The following is a 14,879-nucleotide window of genomic DNA, read 5'->3' on the forward strand; positions in this document are numbered from 1 at the left end:
AGTGGAGCTGGGGGGGTGGGGGTGGGGAGAGTGAGTGGCAGAGTGAGTTTACCCCTGTGAGACTGTGAGAGGCCCGGGGCCTACCTCAAAGGAGCAGGGTCACGACGCTAGCTAGCAGCCAGCTCCCTCCTAGTTCCTAGGCCTGGCGGCGGGGTGGCAGCTTGGTTGTGAGGCGGCAGGGAAGCGGGTGTCCGGCTCCCCACCATGGAAGGCATTGACATGGACCTGGACCCCGGGCTGATGCAGAAGTTCAGTTGCCTGAGCACCACCACCAAGGACGTGCTCATCTCCGAGTTCCAGAGGCTGCTTGGCTTCCAGCTCAACCCCGCCAGTTGCGCCTTCTTCCTGGACAGGACCAACTGGAACCTACAAGCAGCAATTGGTGCCTCTTATGACTTTGAGAACTCAAACATCAGTGTGCCCTCTATGACCTTTGTCGAAGATGTCACCACAGAGAAAGGGTAGTCAATACCTCCTGATACTTAGTTTGTAAAAACATGGTGGATCCAGAATTCTGGGGCAGAGGCCTGGCCTCCAGGGTTTGTCTTCAATATGTCGGGGGAGACCAAGCTGGACATGTGAACATGGTGATGGTGAGATCGCTAGAGCCCCCAGAGATTACAGATGTTATCGTCCAGATGTGCAGCCCTGTCAGAGCAGGAATGTATCAGGGACAGTGACGGATGGGCACTGCTACAGGACTCTACTATGGAGATGGCATCTGGGGGATTCTCAGTGTGGAGGTGGCTGGACTTTTAGGAGTAACGCAGCAGCTGTCATCTTTTGAAACAGAGTTCAACCCACAGCCATATCACAAGGTAGACAGAAACTTCAACCCTTTTGCCTCTTTCCAAAAGAACCAACAATCAGATGAAAACAACTTATAAGACCCTGGGGGTTCCGAGTTCCACTGGATCTGCAAAAACACAGGGACTCCTGCTCCTGGCCAAACTAAGCGAGGTCAGAGCAGACTGCCACAGAACTCTGTAAATCTGTCTCCCAGTGGTCACGCAAACAGCTTATCAGTAGTTACTTACAGTGAGGGGCTCCATGGGCCTTACTGCTTTGGCCAGTCTTTTTTTTTTTTTTTTGAGATGGAGTCTCACTCTGTTGCCCAGGCTGCAGTGTAGTGGCGTGATCTCAGCTCACTGCAACCTCCACCTCCCGGGTTCAAGCAATTCTCCTGCCTCAGCCTCCCGAGTAGTTGGGACTTACAGGCACACACCACCACGCCCAGCTAATTTTTATATTTTTAGTCGAGATGTAGCTTCACCATGTTGGCCAGGATGGTCTTGATCTCTTGACCTGGTGATTCACCTGCCTCGGCCTCCCAAAGTGCTGGGATTACAGGCGTGAGCCATCGCACCCAGCCCTCTTCGGCCAGTCTTAAATTCATGTCAGCAAGAAGAAAAATTAACAAAAGACAGAAGTCACTCTGACCCCCTCATCCTGGGAGAAGAGGAAGAAGCAGAACAGACTAGTTTTGAGGAAACTTAGTATGTATGTAAAAAAAAAAAAAAGATATTTGCTCTTAGTTCTGCCCTTTCATTTGTTGGCTTTTCTACTTTGATAGTTATTCTTTAGGTTGTTCACTATATTGTTGGTTTTATCTATTCTTTTGTGTGTGTGCGTAGTTTTGATTTTCAGTAATGCCTGTGTTTGTGTTGTGGTGTCTAGCCTTATATTTATACCATTATGTAATAACTTTAATCCTCTTTTTCTTTAATGATACCTTATTCCCACCTAAAATATGCAATATAATTACTGTTTTCCCTTCTATCTCTCCTCTACTACCAAATATTAACCAATAGTATCTTTCTTAGTATTTATTTTTGTACTGTTAAATATGCTTAGACTTTTATTACATGATTTGTTGGTTTTAAATAAAGTTCTCTGACTCTCAGCTATTGCTTATAAATCCCACAATACATTTCTTTCTCTTCTGTATCGGTGCACATCCACACCCACTTTTCCCCCCCTTTTCACCCAAGTTTTTGTCAGCATGTATAATATTTACATACTATTTTCTCACTTCAAATTCTGAAGCCTAGAGGTTTCAGCCTTACTACTAAAGTTAAATATATTTGATATTGATCGCCAGTCCTTTTGCCCACATCTCCCCCACCAGCTCTTGCCTGACTACTGTTCAGTCTTCTGGAAGTGTCTTCAAAAAGGCTCATGGGAATATTGTTTGAACTTTTTCATGTTTAAAGCAATTATCTGTAGCTTTTATTTTTGAGAGCAGTTTAGATGGGTCTTGGGTCACACTTTCTTCCTTTGAGCATCTTATAGATGTTGTTTTACTATCGTTTAGCATTAAATCTTTTTGTGACCAGACAAATGTATTCTTTTATGGGTCATTTGTGTATGTGTGTATGTGCGTGTGCCTTTTACTATGACATGCTTCAGCGTTGACCCATCTGGATTAATATTTTCCTAGCAAACCATGAGCCTCACATACATGTCAGTTTTCTTTAATTTCAGGAACCTTTCTTGAATTATATATTTACATTATGTGTGTGTTTCTTTGTGTGTTTTTTAAAGTAATTTCAACTTTTATTTTAGATTCAGGGCATGCTTTGTTACATGGGTATATTGTGTGATGCTGAGGCTTGGGGTATGATCAACCTCATCATCATCTAGATAGTGAGTACCCAGTAGTTTTTTTTGTTTTGTTTTGTTTATTTATTTATTTATTTTTTGAGACAAAGTCTTCTCCCCTAGGCTGGAGTGCAGTAGCGCGATCTTGATTCACTGCAACCTCTGCCTCCTGGGTTCAAGCAATTCTCCTGCCTCAGCCTCCCAAGTAGCTGGGATTACAGGTGTGCGCCATCATGCCCAGCTAATTTTGTATTTTTAGTAGAGATGTTGGCCAGGTTGGTCTCAAACTCCTGACTTCAAGTGATCCACCCATGTTGACCTCCCAAAGTGCTGGGGTTACAGGCATGAGCCACTGCGCTGGCCAGTACCCAATAACTTTCCTTCCTCCTGCCCCCATCTAGTAGTCCCCAGTGTCTGTTGTTCCCATGAATATAACTATGTGTTCCCAATGCTTAGCTCCCAGTTATAAGTGAGAACATGTGGTCTTCAGTTCACTTAGGATAATGGCCTCCAGCTGCATCCATGTCACTGCAAAGTATATGATTTTATTCCCTTTTATGGTTGTATAGCAGTCCATGGTGTATATGTACCACATTTTCTTTATCTCATCTACTGTTGATGGGAACCTAGGCTGATTCCATGGCATTGATACTGTGAATAGTGCTGTGATGAACATACAAGTGCATGTGTCTTTTTGGTAGAACAATTTGTTTTCCTTTGCATATATACTCTGTAATAGGATTGCTGGGTCTAATGGCAGTTCCAAGTTCTTTGAGAAACCTCCAGACACTGCTTTCTACAGTGGCTGCACTAATTTACATTCCCATCAACGGGGTATATGTGTTCCCTTTTCTCCACAGCTTTGCTTGCCAGCATCGACTGTTTTTTGACTTATTTAATAATAGCATTCTGAGTGGTGTGAGATGTTATCTCAATGTGGTTTTGATTTGCATTTCTCTGATAATTTAGCGATATTGATCATTTTCTCATATATTTGTTGACTACTTGTATGTCTTCTTTTAAGAAGTGTCTGTTTATATGTTTAATTTACTTTTTAACAGGATTGTTTGTTTTTCTGCGTGTTGAATTGTTTACATTCCTTATAGATTTGGATATTAGACCTTTGTCAGATGCATAGTTTGTGAACATTTTTCTCTCATTCTGTAGGTTGTCTGTTTACTCTGTTGATAGTTTCTTTTACTGTGCAGAAGCTCTTTAGTTTAATTAGGTTCCACTGGTCAATTTTTGTTTTTGTTACAATTGTTTTCGAGGACTTAGTGATAAATTGTTTCCCAAGGCTGATGTCCAGATGGTGCTTCCTAGGTTTTCTTCTAGGATTCTTATCGTTTAAGTCATATATTTATGTCTTCAATCAATCTTTAGTTTTTGTATATGGTGAAAGGTATAGATACAGCTTAATTCTTCTGCATGTGGCTAGCCAGGTATCCCAGCACCATTTATTGAATAGGGAGCCCTTTCCCCACTGCTTGTTTTGTCAATTTTGTCAAAGATCAGATGTGCAGCTTTACCTCTGGGTTGTCTTTTCTGTTCCATTGGTCTATGTGTTTTTGTATCAGTACCATGGTGTTCCGGTTATATAGTTTGAAGTCAGGTAATGTGATGTCTCCAGCTTTGTTCTTTTTGCTTAGGATTGCTTTGGCTATTTGGGCTATTTTTGGTTTCATATGGATAGCATAGTTTTCTCTAGTTCTGTGGAAATGATGCTGGTAGTTTGATAGGAATAGCATTGAATCTGTAGATTGCTTTAGGTAGTATGGCCATTTTAACAATATCAGTTCTTCCCATCCATGAGTATGAATGTTTTTCCATTTCTGTGATCTCTTTCAGCAGTGCTTTGTAGTTCTTCTTGTTGAGATATGCTTCAATGTTGACCACTCTGGACTCATTTTTTGCTAGTGAACAATGAGCCTTATACAGATGCCAGTCCTCTTGAATTTCAAGAACATTTCTTGATTTCAATATTTAACTTTTTTTGTGGTTTATCGTTTTAGTTTTCTTCTTCGGGAAAAATATAAATTTCTTTAGTCATCTTCATGTGTCTTCCAGTTATTTTTCTATGTAATTCGTTTTATTTTTTGACATATTCATTTCATTATATTCTCTGTTCTCGTTTGTAACTATATATATACATTTCTAATGTTTTTTCTTAGAATGTCTGATCTCCTTATGTGTCATCTAATTTTGTGTTTAAATTTGTAATGAGTCTTTTCTTTTACTTCTTTGTGGATATCTTCCCCGAAATTTTGCATTTCTGTTTCTGGTTTTTCTTACTAAAGTTAATTGCTTTGATACATTTTAAAAATATTTATTATTCTTTTTTTTTTTTTCTGAGATGGAGTCTTGCTCTGTCACGTAGGCTGGAGTGCAGGGGCGCGATCCCAGCTCATTGCAACCTCTGCCTCCCGGGTTCAAGCGGTTCTCCAGCCTCAGCCTCCCAAGTAGCTGGGACTACAGGCACACACCACCATGCTCGGCTAGTTTTTGTATTTTTAGTAGAGACCAGGTTTCACCATAATGGCCAGGTTGGTCATGAACTCCTAACCTCAGGTGATTTGCCCACCTTGGCCTCCCAAAATGCTGGGATTACAGGCATGAGCCACCATGCTAAGCCTAAAATATTTATTCTTATAATATCTTTATATCAGTGTTATGTAGTTCTTTTGAAAAATTTTATTTTTCTACATATCCATAAAACTGTTGAACTAATTGGCTTTTTATGAGCCAGCTATTTGCAGAGGATCTGTGTGTGTGTGTGTGTGTGTGTGTGCGCGCGTGTGTGTGTAGAGGAGTGTTGAGAACTGGAGGAAAAGAAGGGGAAGACCAGGTTGGTTTCCTAAGCTTCACAACTCAAAGGCTCTCTCACTTCTCCCACCGAAAAGAAAGACCGCTTCTGCACCTATTGATTGGGCATATGATTCTTTCCTCTGCTTCTGTGAATCACATAGTCTAGCAATGTGTCTTCGCCTGGCTGTACTTACTCCAATGTCCTCAACCATTGCTACAAATGATGGATATAGTCTTTTCCCTGCTAGAGTGAGCCACTTACATCTATGGCATAGCATAGATTTTTGATGGTTCATTCTGAGTTGTGCCTTTGCAGGGTCCATTATCACCTGCTCATTATTTTTCTGTCTTCTTCCACATGACATCTATTTTTGACATTTCTTCCAGATATTTTAGCGTCTGGAAATTATTTCTATTTTTCATTTTTCTTTTGCTTTTGTTTAACTTCCAAGCAGAGAGGAAAAGCATGCAGACTGAAGTAGCTTTGTACTGGAAGTGCTCACTGACATCTCTTGACTGGTCTTCTTTGTAATTAACAACATAGGTTAGCAAGATGACTGAGTGAGATGAGACTAAGGTACAATTTCTGTTCCGCGTTTAATTTCTTTTCTTTTCTTTTCTTTTTTCTTTTTCTTTTTTTTTTTTTGGAGAAAGAGTCTGGCTGTGTCGCCCAGGCTGGAGTGCAGTGGTACAATCTCAGCTTACTGCAACCTCTGCCTCCCGGGTTCAAGCAATTCTCCTGCCTCAGCCTGCTGCGTAGCTGGGACTGCAGGCGCCTACCACCACGCCCGGCTAATTTTTTGTGTTTTTAATAGACAGGGTTTCACTGCATTAGCCAGGATGGTCTCGATCTCTTGACTTCGTGATCCGCCTGCCTTGGCCTCCCAAAGTGCTGGGATTACAGGCGTGAGCCACCGCACCTGGCCCTGCGTGTTTAATTTCTTGTGACTAGCTGGTTGGTCAGTGAGACCACTTAGCTAGCAAAAATAAGTAAACTAGTCTGACAAAATTGTTCTAATATGCACAATCTAAAAGTATTTCCACAAAAACAAGTACTTTTATTTACTAATTCAGTTGAACAGCAGCAGCAACAATAATAATAAAACACCAGGGCCAATTGACAAAATTACAATCTGGGGATTTCTTTTGAATTTACAACCATAGCCATTCTTCTACATTTTGTCATAATTTCTTACATTCATGAAAGATGACAAAAACTGATTTTAATGTAGTTTATTACTGTCATGAAATATTATTTTAGAGAAATATTAAATCACATCTAGTGCGACTGCTATGCTTGGATGTGTTCCCTTCAAAACTCAAAGGTTGAAACTTACTGGCCAATGTGATAGTATTTAGAGGTGAGGCCTTCAAGAGGTGATTAGGCCATAACGGCTTTTCCTTTGTGAAAAGAATTAAGGTCCTTATAAAAGAGACCTCATGTAGCATTCAGCTCTCTTGCCTTCTTGCCTTCAGCCTTCAGAACTTTGAAAAAATAAATTTCTGTTCTTTTCGTTTTTTGATGTTATGACTTTGGATTTCTATTCTTTATGAATTACCCAGTCAGTAGTGTTCTTTTTTTATTTTTTTAAACAGAGACAGAGTCTTACTCTGTTGCCTAGGCTGGAATGCAGCAACATGATCATAGCTCACTAGAGCCCAAACTCCTGGTTTCAAGTGATCCTCCCACCTCAGCCTCTCATGGAGCTGGGACTACAGACATATGCCACTGCGCCCAGCTAATCTCGTAAGTTGTTGTTTAGTAGAGGTGGAGTCTCACTAAGCTGCCCAGGCTGGTCTCAAACTCCTGGGCTCAAGTGATTCCCTTGCCTTGGCCTCCCAGAGGGTGAGGATTGCAGGCATGAACACAGCCTAGGTCTGTTGTATTCTGTTATAGCAGCACAAACAGACTAAGACAGAAGCTCCCTAAACATACTTCTATTAAGGCTGTTTTGGCTAATCTTTTGCCATTTTTTTTAAAGTAGTGCAACTTGGCTAAAAACATTGCCAAAGTGCTTTGAGGGTATTAGATTCAAATTCTGTTTGTATGGTTTTATTGTGTTTGGGCCCTAGGAATAAAGCTTACTCAGAAGAAGGATGTTTTCCAGTACAAAGAGTTGAAGTTTGGGCTCCATGGTAGCATGGCAACAGAAAGTTATGGCATTAAATACAGTCCTAGGAGTTGCTTTTCGATTTTCGGCCAAACCCAAAGATCCAGATTATAACTTATGTCTTCATCACTTCTTTGGAAGCTCGTGAGCCCCTCCCACAAATATTTCCACAGTAAATGGAAATCTGTCCTCCATAATAGCGTAATTGTGGTCAGATTTTATGGTATTTGGAAGAGTATTTTTAAAAAATTCTTTGCAAACTAAAAGAGACAGACCTTTTGAGTAAATTTTTATGTCTTCTTAGAAGTAGGTATCATCATTCTTGGTCCAGGAATGTAGATAATGTCAACTCTCTGGAGTCCAGATTCTTCATTTTTCAAATGGCAGAGACTAGATGAATTGCTTTTTGATGCCCCTCAAGTTGTTAGCTGAAAGGTGGGTGTAGAGCTATCTCAGAACACAACAGTTTTGAGGACTAACTTCTGAAAGTCATTGGGTAGGATGACTACCTCAGCCCCATTTGCTTGTGGTAACTTTTTCTTTTGAACACTTACTCAGGGATGAGCAATATTGTGGCTAAACTAGAAGTTATTGGGCGGATATTATTATCTACTCTCAGATAACCCAACTGCTTGTGATTACATGATTTTAATTTTATTAATTTAGGTAGTTAAAAAAGATTAAAGTTGTTTCCACTTAAACTATAATTACTCCCACAAGGGATTATGCCTTAAGCTTCTGTTACTGAAGGCTTTTATTATCATTTAGTACTTTAGAGCGAAATTATTGGCATTCAATTTTACAAGACTATTGTGGTTCAGAGATTGTGTCTTATAAATATAGGGAGTGCAGTGGGGAGGAATAGGGAGTTGAAAGTCCCTTTTATTTAGTTTTTTTCTTTGAGACAGAGTCTCACTCTGTCGCCCAGGCTGGAGTGCAGTGGCACAATCTCCGCTCACTGCAACCTCCGCCTCCCAGGTTCAAATGATTTTCCTGCCTCCTGAGTAGCTGGGATTATAAGTGCCTGCCACCACACCTGGCTAATTTTTGTATTTTTAGTAGAAACAGGGTTTTGCCATAATGGCCAGGATGGTCTCGAACTCTTGACCTCATGATCCGCCTGCCTTGGCCTCCCAAAGTGCTGGGATTACAGGCATGAGCCACTGTGCCCGGCCTATAAATATTCCTTACCAAGTTAAGAAAGTTTGTTTTTATTACTAGTTTGCTGATGATTTTTATAAATGATATGTAACATTTGTATAGCCGATATTCTGTTACATGCATAAGATATGTAATGATCCAGTCAGGGTATTTGTTGTGTTCATCACCCTGAGTATTTATCGTTTCTATGTGCTGGGAACATTTCAAGGCTTCTCTTCTAGCTATTTTGAAATATACAATACATTGTTATTAATCATAGTCATCCTACTCTGCTATTAAACATTGGAACTTATTCCTTCTAACTGTATGTTTGTATACATTAACCAATCTCTCTCTATTCCCCTCCACCCCCACCCCAATACCCACACACCCTTCCCAGCCTCTGGTATCTATCATTCTATTCTTTACCTTCATGAGAGCAATTATTTTAGCTCTTATATATGAATAAGAACATGCAGCATTTGTCTTTATGTGCCTGGCTTATTTCACTTAACATAATGACCTCTAGTTCCATTCATGTTACTGCAAATGACGTGATTTTGTTCTTTTTATGGCTGAATAGTATTCCATTGTGTATATGTACCACATCTTTTTTATCCATTCATCCACTAATGGACATCTCAGTTGATTCTACATCTTTGCTATTATGAATAGTGCTGCAGTAAACATGGGAGTGCAGATATCCCTTTTATAGGCTGATTTCCTTTCCTGTGGATAAACACCCAGCAGTGGGATTGCTGAATCATACAGTAGTTCTCCTTTTAGTTTTTTGAGAAATTTCTAAACTGTTTTTCATAGTGGCTGTACTAATTTACGTTCTCACCAACAGTGTTTGAGTTCCCTTTTCTTTGCATTCTTGCTAGCATCTGTACATTTTTGTGTCTTTTTAATAATAACCATCCTAATTGGGGTGAGATGCTATCTCGTTTTAGTTTCAATTTGCATTTCCCTGATGATTAGTGATGCTGAACATTTTATCATAAACTTTCATGAACTCATTGCTGGCCATTTGTGTGCTTTCTTTTGAGAAATGTCTATTTATGTCTTTTGCACCCTTTTTAATGGGATTTTCTTTCCCCGCTGTTGAGTTGAGTTCCTTGTATATTCTGAATATTAGTCCCTTGTTGGATGAAAGGTTTGCAAATATTTTCTCCCATTCAACTGGCTGTTTCTTCACTCTGTTGATTGTTTCCTTTGTTGTGTGGAAGCTTTTTAGTTTAATGAACTCCCATCATTCTACTGTCATTTTTGTTGCCTGTGCTTTTGAGGTCCTAGCCATAACATCTTTGCCTAGACTCAAGTCCTGTAGTGTTTCCCCTATGTTTTCTTCTAATCATTTTATAGTTTCGAGTCTTACATTTACGTCTTTAATCCATTTTGAGTTGATTTTTGTATGTGGTGAGAGAAAGGGGTCCAGTTTCATTCTTCTGCATATGAATATCCAATTTTTACAGCACTGTTTATTGAAGAGAGTGTTCTTTCCCTGAGGTATGTTCATGGTGCTTTTAAAAAAAGTAAATGTTTGTTTTTACCAAGTGTTTTTGCTGCACTACTGATATGGTCATATATTTTTCTTCTTTATTCTATTAATGTGGTAAGATACATTATTTTATTTGCAAACATCAAATCAACCTTACATTTCATGAAAACTCCAACTGGTTGTGATTTTTAAAATGATCGCTAGACTATATTTTCTCATATTTTCTTTGAGGTTTTTGCATCAGTGTTCATGAAAAAGCTTGATTGGTAATTTTCATTTCATTTGATGTCCACAGATTTTGATATTCAGGTTTTACCCTCATTTAATGAGTGGAATATAGTCTCTCTTTTTATATTTTCTGGGAAATTTATATAATATTTTTGTTATTTCTTTCATAAACATGTATAGGAATTCACAGGTAGAGCCATCTAGGCCTAGGATTCCTTTGTTAGCAGGGTTTAAATTCCATATTTGATTATCTGTCTTTTTGTGTCCCTGATTATTTTATATAAATGCCAGATGAGTATGTGTGCTATGTATAATTGCTGTATGAAGGAGTTACCTATACAAAGTGACTCTCAAACGTGGTAAGACCCAAGAAACCAAAGAACTAAGCAGACAAATCTAGTTTGTCAGTGGAGGGCAATTTATTAGGGAACTTACGGATGGAAGCATGGTCTCGAGTGGCTGCAAGACAGGTAGATTTCCATACCATTACTTCCCAAACTCAGGGCTTACATACCATAGGGAAAGGGGTATGTGCTCTATAGAGACAACTGAAGGCAACCCTCCAGAACAGGCAAGGATGCCATGTGCGTCGTGGCCTATAATCTGGGTGACCACATCAAGGGTTTTTGGATCTAAAGGCAGGATTTATGTTGAATACCTGTTCTCACACTAAGAACAGTAAATAAAGTAGGAACCAGGAGGCATTCACGGGATTGGGGCTAATCAGAAGTCAACATGGCAGATTAACATCCAAGATGGAGTCACTTCAGTCTCCACAATAACTGTAGTTAATTTGAATCTCTGTATGATGTTATCTTCCTCAAGAGAGGACTTACTTTTGTTTCTCACAGAAGGATGGGTCCTTTAATCAGAGAGTGAGACGACTTGAACCTGGGCCTCATTCTTTGGGAGGATAGTCTATTTCTGGCACACCTATCTCTAGGGTTTACCCCTTCCAAGGTCCAAACTGGAAGCCCGGGTGTCTATTAGGGTTCCTTGTTTTTGCTGAAAGAAGACATCCTTCTTTACTTTTCCCACCAGTTCCTTGGGATTGTGTCAAGTTACACTTAGTTTCTCAGCGGCTTTTCTCTGTCCTGACTGTGTGCTTCTCTGTCTGTGTTGTCTGAGTGGCAAATGTCTCCAGGAGAAAAAGTCAGATCACATGTTGGACTGACTTTCCTGGATTTCCCATCTCTCTGGGATCTTCACAGAGATATTTACTTTATTATTTCCAGCTTTTCTAGTTATTAACAATGAGGAGGTTGGCCTGAAACAATTCCATCAAAGTCAGAAGTAAACATTACACATTATCCTTGAATGAAAGCATAAACAAAAGGTGGCTTTTAAAAAGTAAGTACTGCTGTTATTAATACTTATCAGTGCAAGTCCAACAGTCTTAGGGAAAGACAATTTGAGAAAATTTGAGTATTGAAGTTTTAATTTACACTTTGGGTAATGCATATTCTAAACTGAGAAAAGTAATATCCATTAGTAGAATGCATTTATCCAAATATAGAGATCCCTCGTTCTTTCTAGCATGATAAGCAGTGATTGCTGAACTTTGAACTGGGTAACAACAAGGTGATACTAAGCACTATACTTCTTATTTACCCTTTACTCTTGTGCACTTTTATTTCTCAAAACATACCATGGAACAGTTGGAGCACAAGTAGAAACAAATCTAAAAATACTCTTGTGAAAAATGAATCATACACCAGCTGGTTGCTGTGTTTTTGTTGACAGGAACCTGATGACACGTATTGTGGCTTTATTTTCTAAATAATGGTGTGCTTTTTTTTTTTCAATATAAAAATAACACCACCAGACAGCAACTTTAAAGCATGGACTTTAGGCTGTTTTTAGCAGTACTGATAGGTTTACCTTTACCCACTTACCCTCACCTTTCCCATCTGATAGAGTCCTGCCCATATCTTGCATTTATGGGATGAGTCCTCAGGTTATATATCGAGTCTACTCCCTTAACTAGAAGTCTTAGACTCCTAAACATAGCGTTTTCTCTACTGAGCTAATAAGGCCAGCTCGTGTAAAACCAGGTGCTTAAATGTCATTAGTGAAGACTGAAATCGTATTAAGATAAATTACTTATGATGGGTGATGCAAAGATTCAATTCAAAGTGGTATAAGCTATCAACATACAGGAGCCTGAGTTAGTTTTTGTGCACCTATAGTTTCCTTCACAGAATGAACTTCCGTGAAAGGGGGGAAAATAAACTTAATTTATATTCTGGGGAATTAAACACATTGATCTTTAACTAAACAACAATTGTTTAAAGGGAGACAAATCATGCTGTATGTAGCTCTTATTCAACTGTTGCAAACAAACTAATGATCAGTGGTGATTTCTAAAAGTAAATGTAAACCGAGAGTGGTGGCTCATGCCTGTAATCCCAGCACTTTGGGAGGCCAAGGCGGGTGGATCACCAGAGGTAAGGAGTTCCAGACCAGCCTGGCCAACATGGCAAAACCCCATCTACTAAAAATAAAAAAATCAGCCGGGTGTGGTGGCAGGCGTGTGTAGTCCCAGCTACTCAGAAGGCTGAGGCACGAAAATCGCTTGAACCCGGGAGGCGGAGGTTGCAGTGAGCTGAGATTGTGCCACTGTTCTCCAGCCTGGGTGACAGAGCAAGACTCCATCTCAAAAAAAAAGAGAAGCAAATGTACATTAAATATAATGCTGTTTAAATTTTGAGCCCTTCTGAATTATGTAAAGTGTTTGTTTAATAAAAGTGAAATACCCTTTAAAACTGTGCTGTCCGATACAGTGGCCGATTTTCATCTGAGTGACTTTGAGCTCTTATAATGCAGAGAATATGCACTGAGGTGGGCTCTAGATGTAAACCTCGTACCTCAAACAAGAATATAAAATATCTCATTAACTGTTTTAAATGCTTAACTGTATGTTGAGGTGATGTGGCTTGTACATTAAATTAAATGTAAAATGTTATTAAATTTAATTCTACCTGTATTTCTTTTTACTTTTTAATGTGGTGACTAGACAATTTTTAGTTCCATATGTGGTTTACATTATATTTCTATTGGTCAGAGCTGCTTGAGAAGCTTAAAAATATCGAACAACATTTAGGAATGTAAATCTCTCCACATCCAGTATTATTATGAAAAGTGAAATATTTCTAAACACAGATGCTGCTTTCTTGCAGAGGGGCTGCAGACACCCTAACTCTAGCCCACAGAGAATTACTGCGGCTCCTCACCTTCAGAACTGACAGATAATGAATCTGTTGTTTTAAGCTACGGCACTTGCAAAAATTTGACAGCAGCCAGAGGAACCTCATACAAACACAGAGGAGGAAACCGAGACTGTAAGAATTTAAGAAACTTAACCAAATCACAGGTGTTTGAGGAGCTTCTGTGGCTCAGACCTAGGGCTTCTAATTCTCAGTGTAGTTATATTGATCTCACACCACTGATGCAGTGAAAGTAATAAACCGAGAGGCCTCTGTAAACTGAGGTCACAGCTGTCCCCTCCTCTCAATGCACTGAGGAAAGCCTCCTTAGAGAAAAAGCAATCAAATATCAGATCAGTAAATGGCTTTTGAAATTTAAGATGTGATGGTCTCCTTTAAAAGCATTCTTGTCATAAGATACTTAGGAAACGTGTCTTTCCTTTAGTCAGTGGGTGGCAGGAGAGTGAAGTTTGAAACAGACTGTAAAAAAGATGAATTTTAATATTAACGATTTATGCGCTCATGACTATGAGCTCAGAAATGCAGGTTATTTGGGGAAATATCCTTGAAGAATTGGCGCAAAGATTGCTGGAAACCATTGCGGGCATCATTATGCGGAATTCGTGCCACATTCTTTTAACTCTTCATGAGGCAGAGAAGAATGCCTGGTTCTCAGCACTCACAGGGTTTATAGCTCGATCAATTACAGTGTCGCAGGAATGGGGCCACTGTGGAGGAATCGCAGAGTACTATATGTTCTAGGTCCCAAACTCATTCCCACATTCTGGGAACCTACTTGACAATAGCAAGCTGGTAGTCAAAAGCCAGATTGAGGGCAGCTTTTCTTTTCCCCAGCTCTCTCCTTTTCCTGTCCTTGTGGGTCCTGTTCTTCCCTCCTGCCTCGGGCCCTCTCCTGATATCGCTGGAAGCTTCTGCTGGCCTTTGTGACAGGGTCAACCTACCCAGGACTCTGCAGGTCCTAGTCATCCCCCACCTTCTCTTCTGTCGCATTTGTCAGCTCAGTAAGGTGCTTCCCAGGTGACCAGTCCCTCAGGTCAGACTCGGGGCCCTCGCCTCTGCCCTGTCGCCTTGCCACTGGCCTTGTCCCTTCCAGGCTCTTCTCCAGGGATCCTGTGAGGGGCCCTTGTCGGCGTGCCAGTCCAGCCCTGCAATCTGACACTCTTTCTTTGGTCCATGCTCCCCTCCTGCCCTGCCTCTCTCGTCCTGCTTTCCTGCTTGGAAGATTTATTTGCAGCTGCTGGATTGCTTCTTGCTTCAGGGCCCGTG

The 14,879-nt window shown here is 40.1% G+C and overlaps 1 pseudogene; it reads left to right on the top strand.

The window, feature by feature from the left end:
* Positions 1-204: 204 nt before the first annotated feature.
* Positions 205-13,638, top strand: LOC103241370 (protein ILRUN-like; annotated as a pseudogene).
* Positions 13,639-14,879: the final 1,241 nt, after the last annotated feature.

This window comes from Chlorocebus sabaeus, chromosome 14 (assembly GCF_047675955.1).
Source record: "Chlorocebus sabaeus isolate Y175 chromosome 14, mChlSab1.0.hap1, whole genome shotgun sequence".
NCBI lineage: Eukaryota > Metazoa > Chordata > Mammalia > Primates > Cercopithecidae > Chlorocebus > Chlorocebus sabaeus.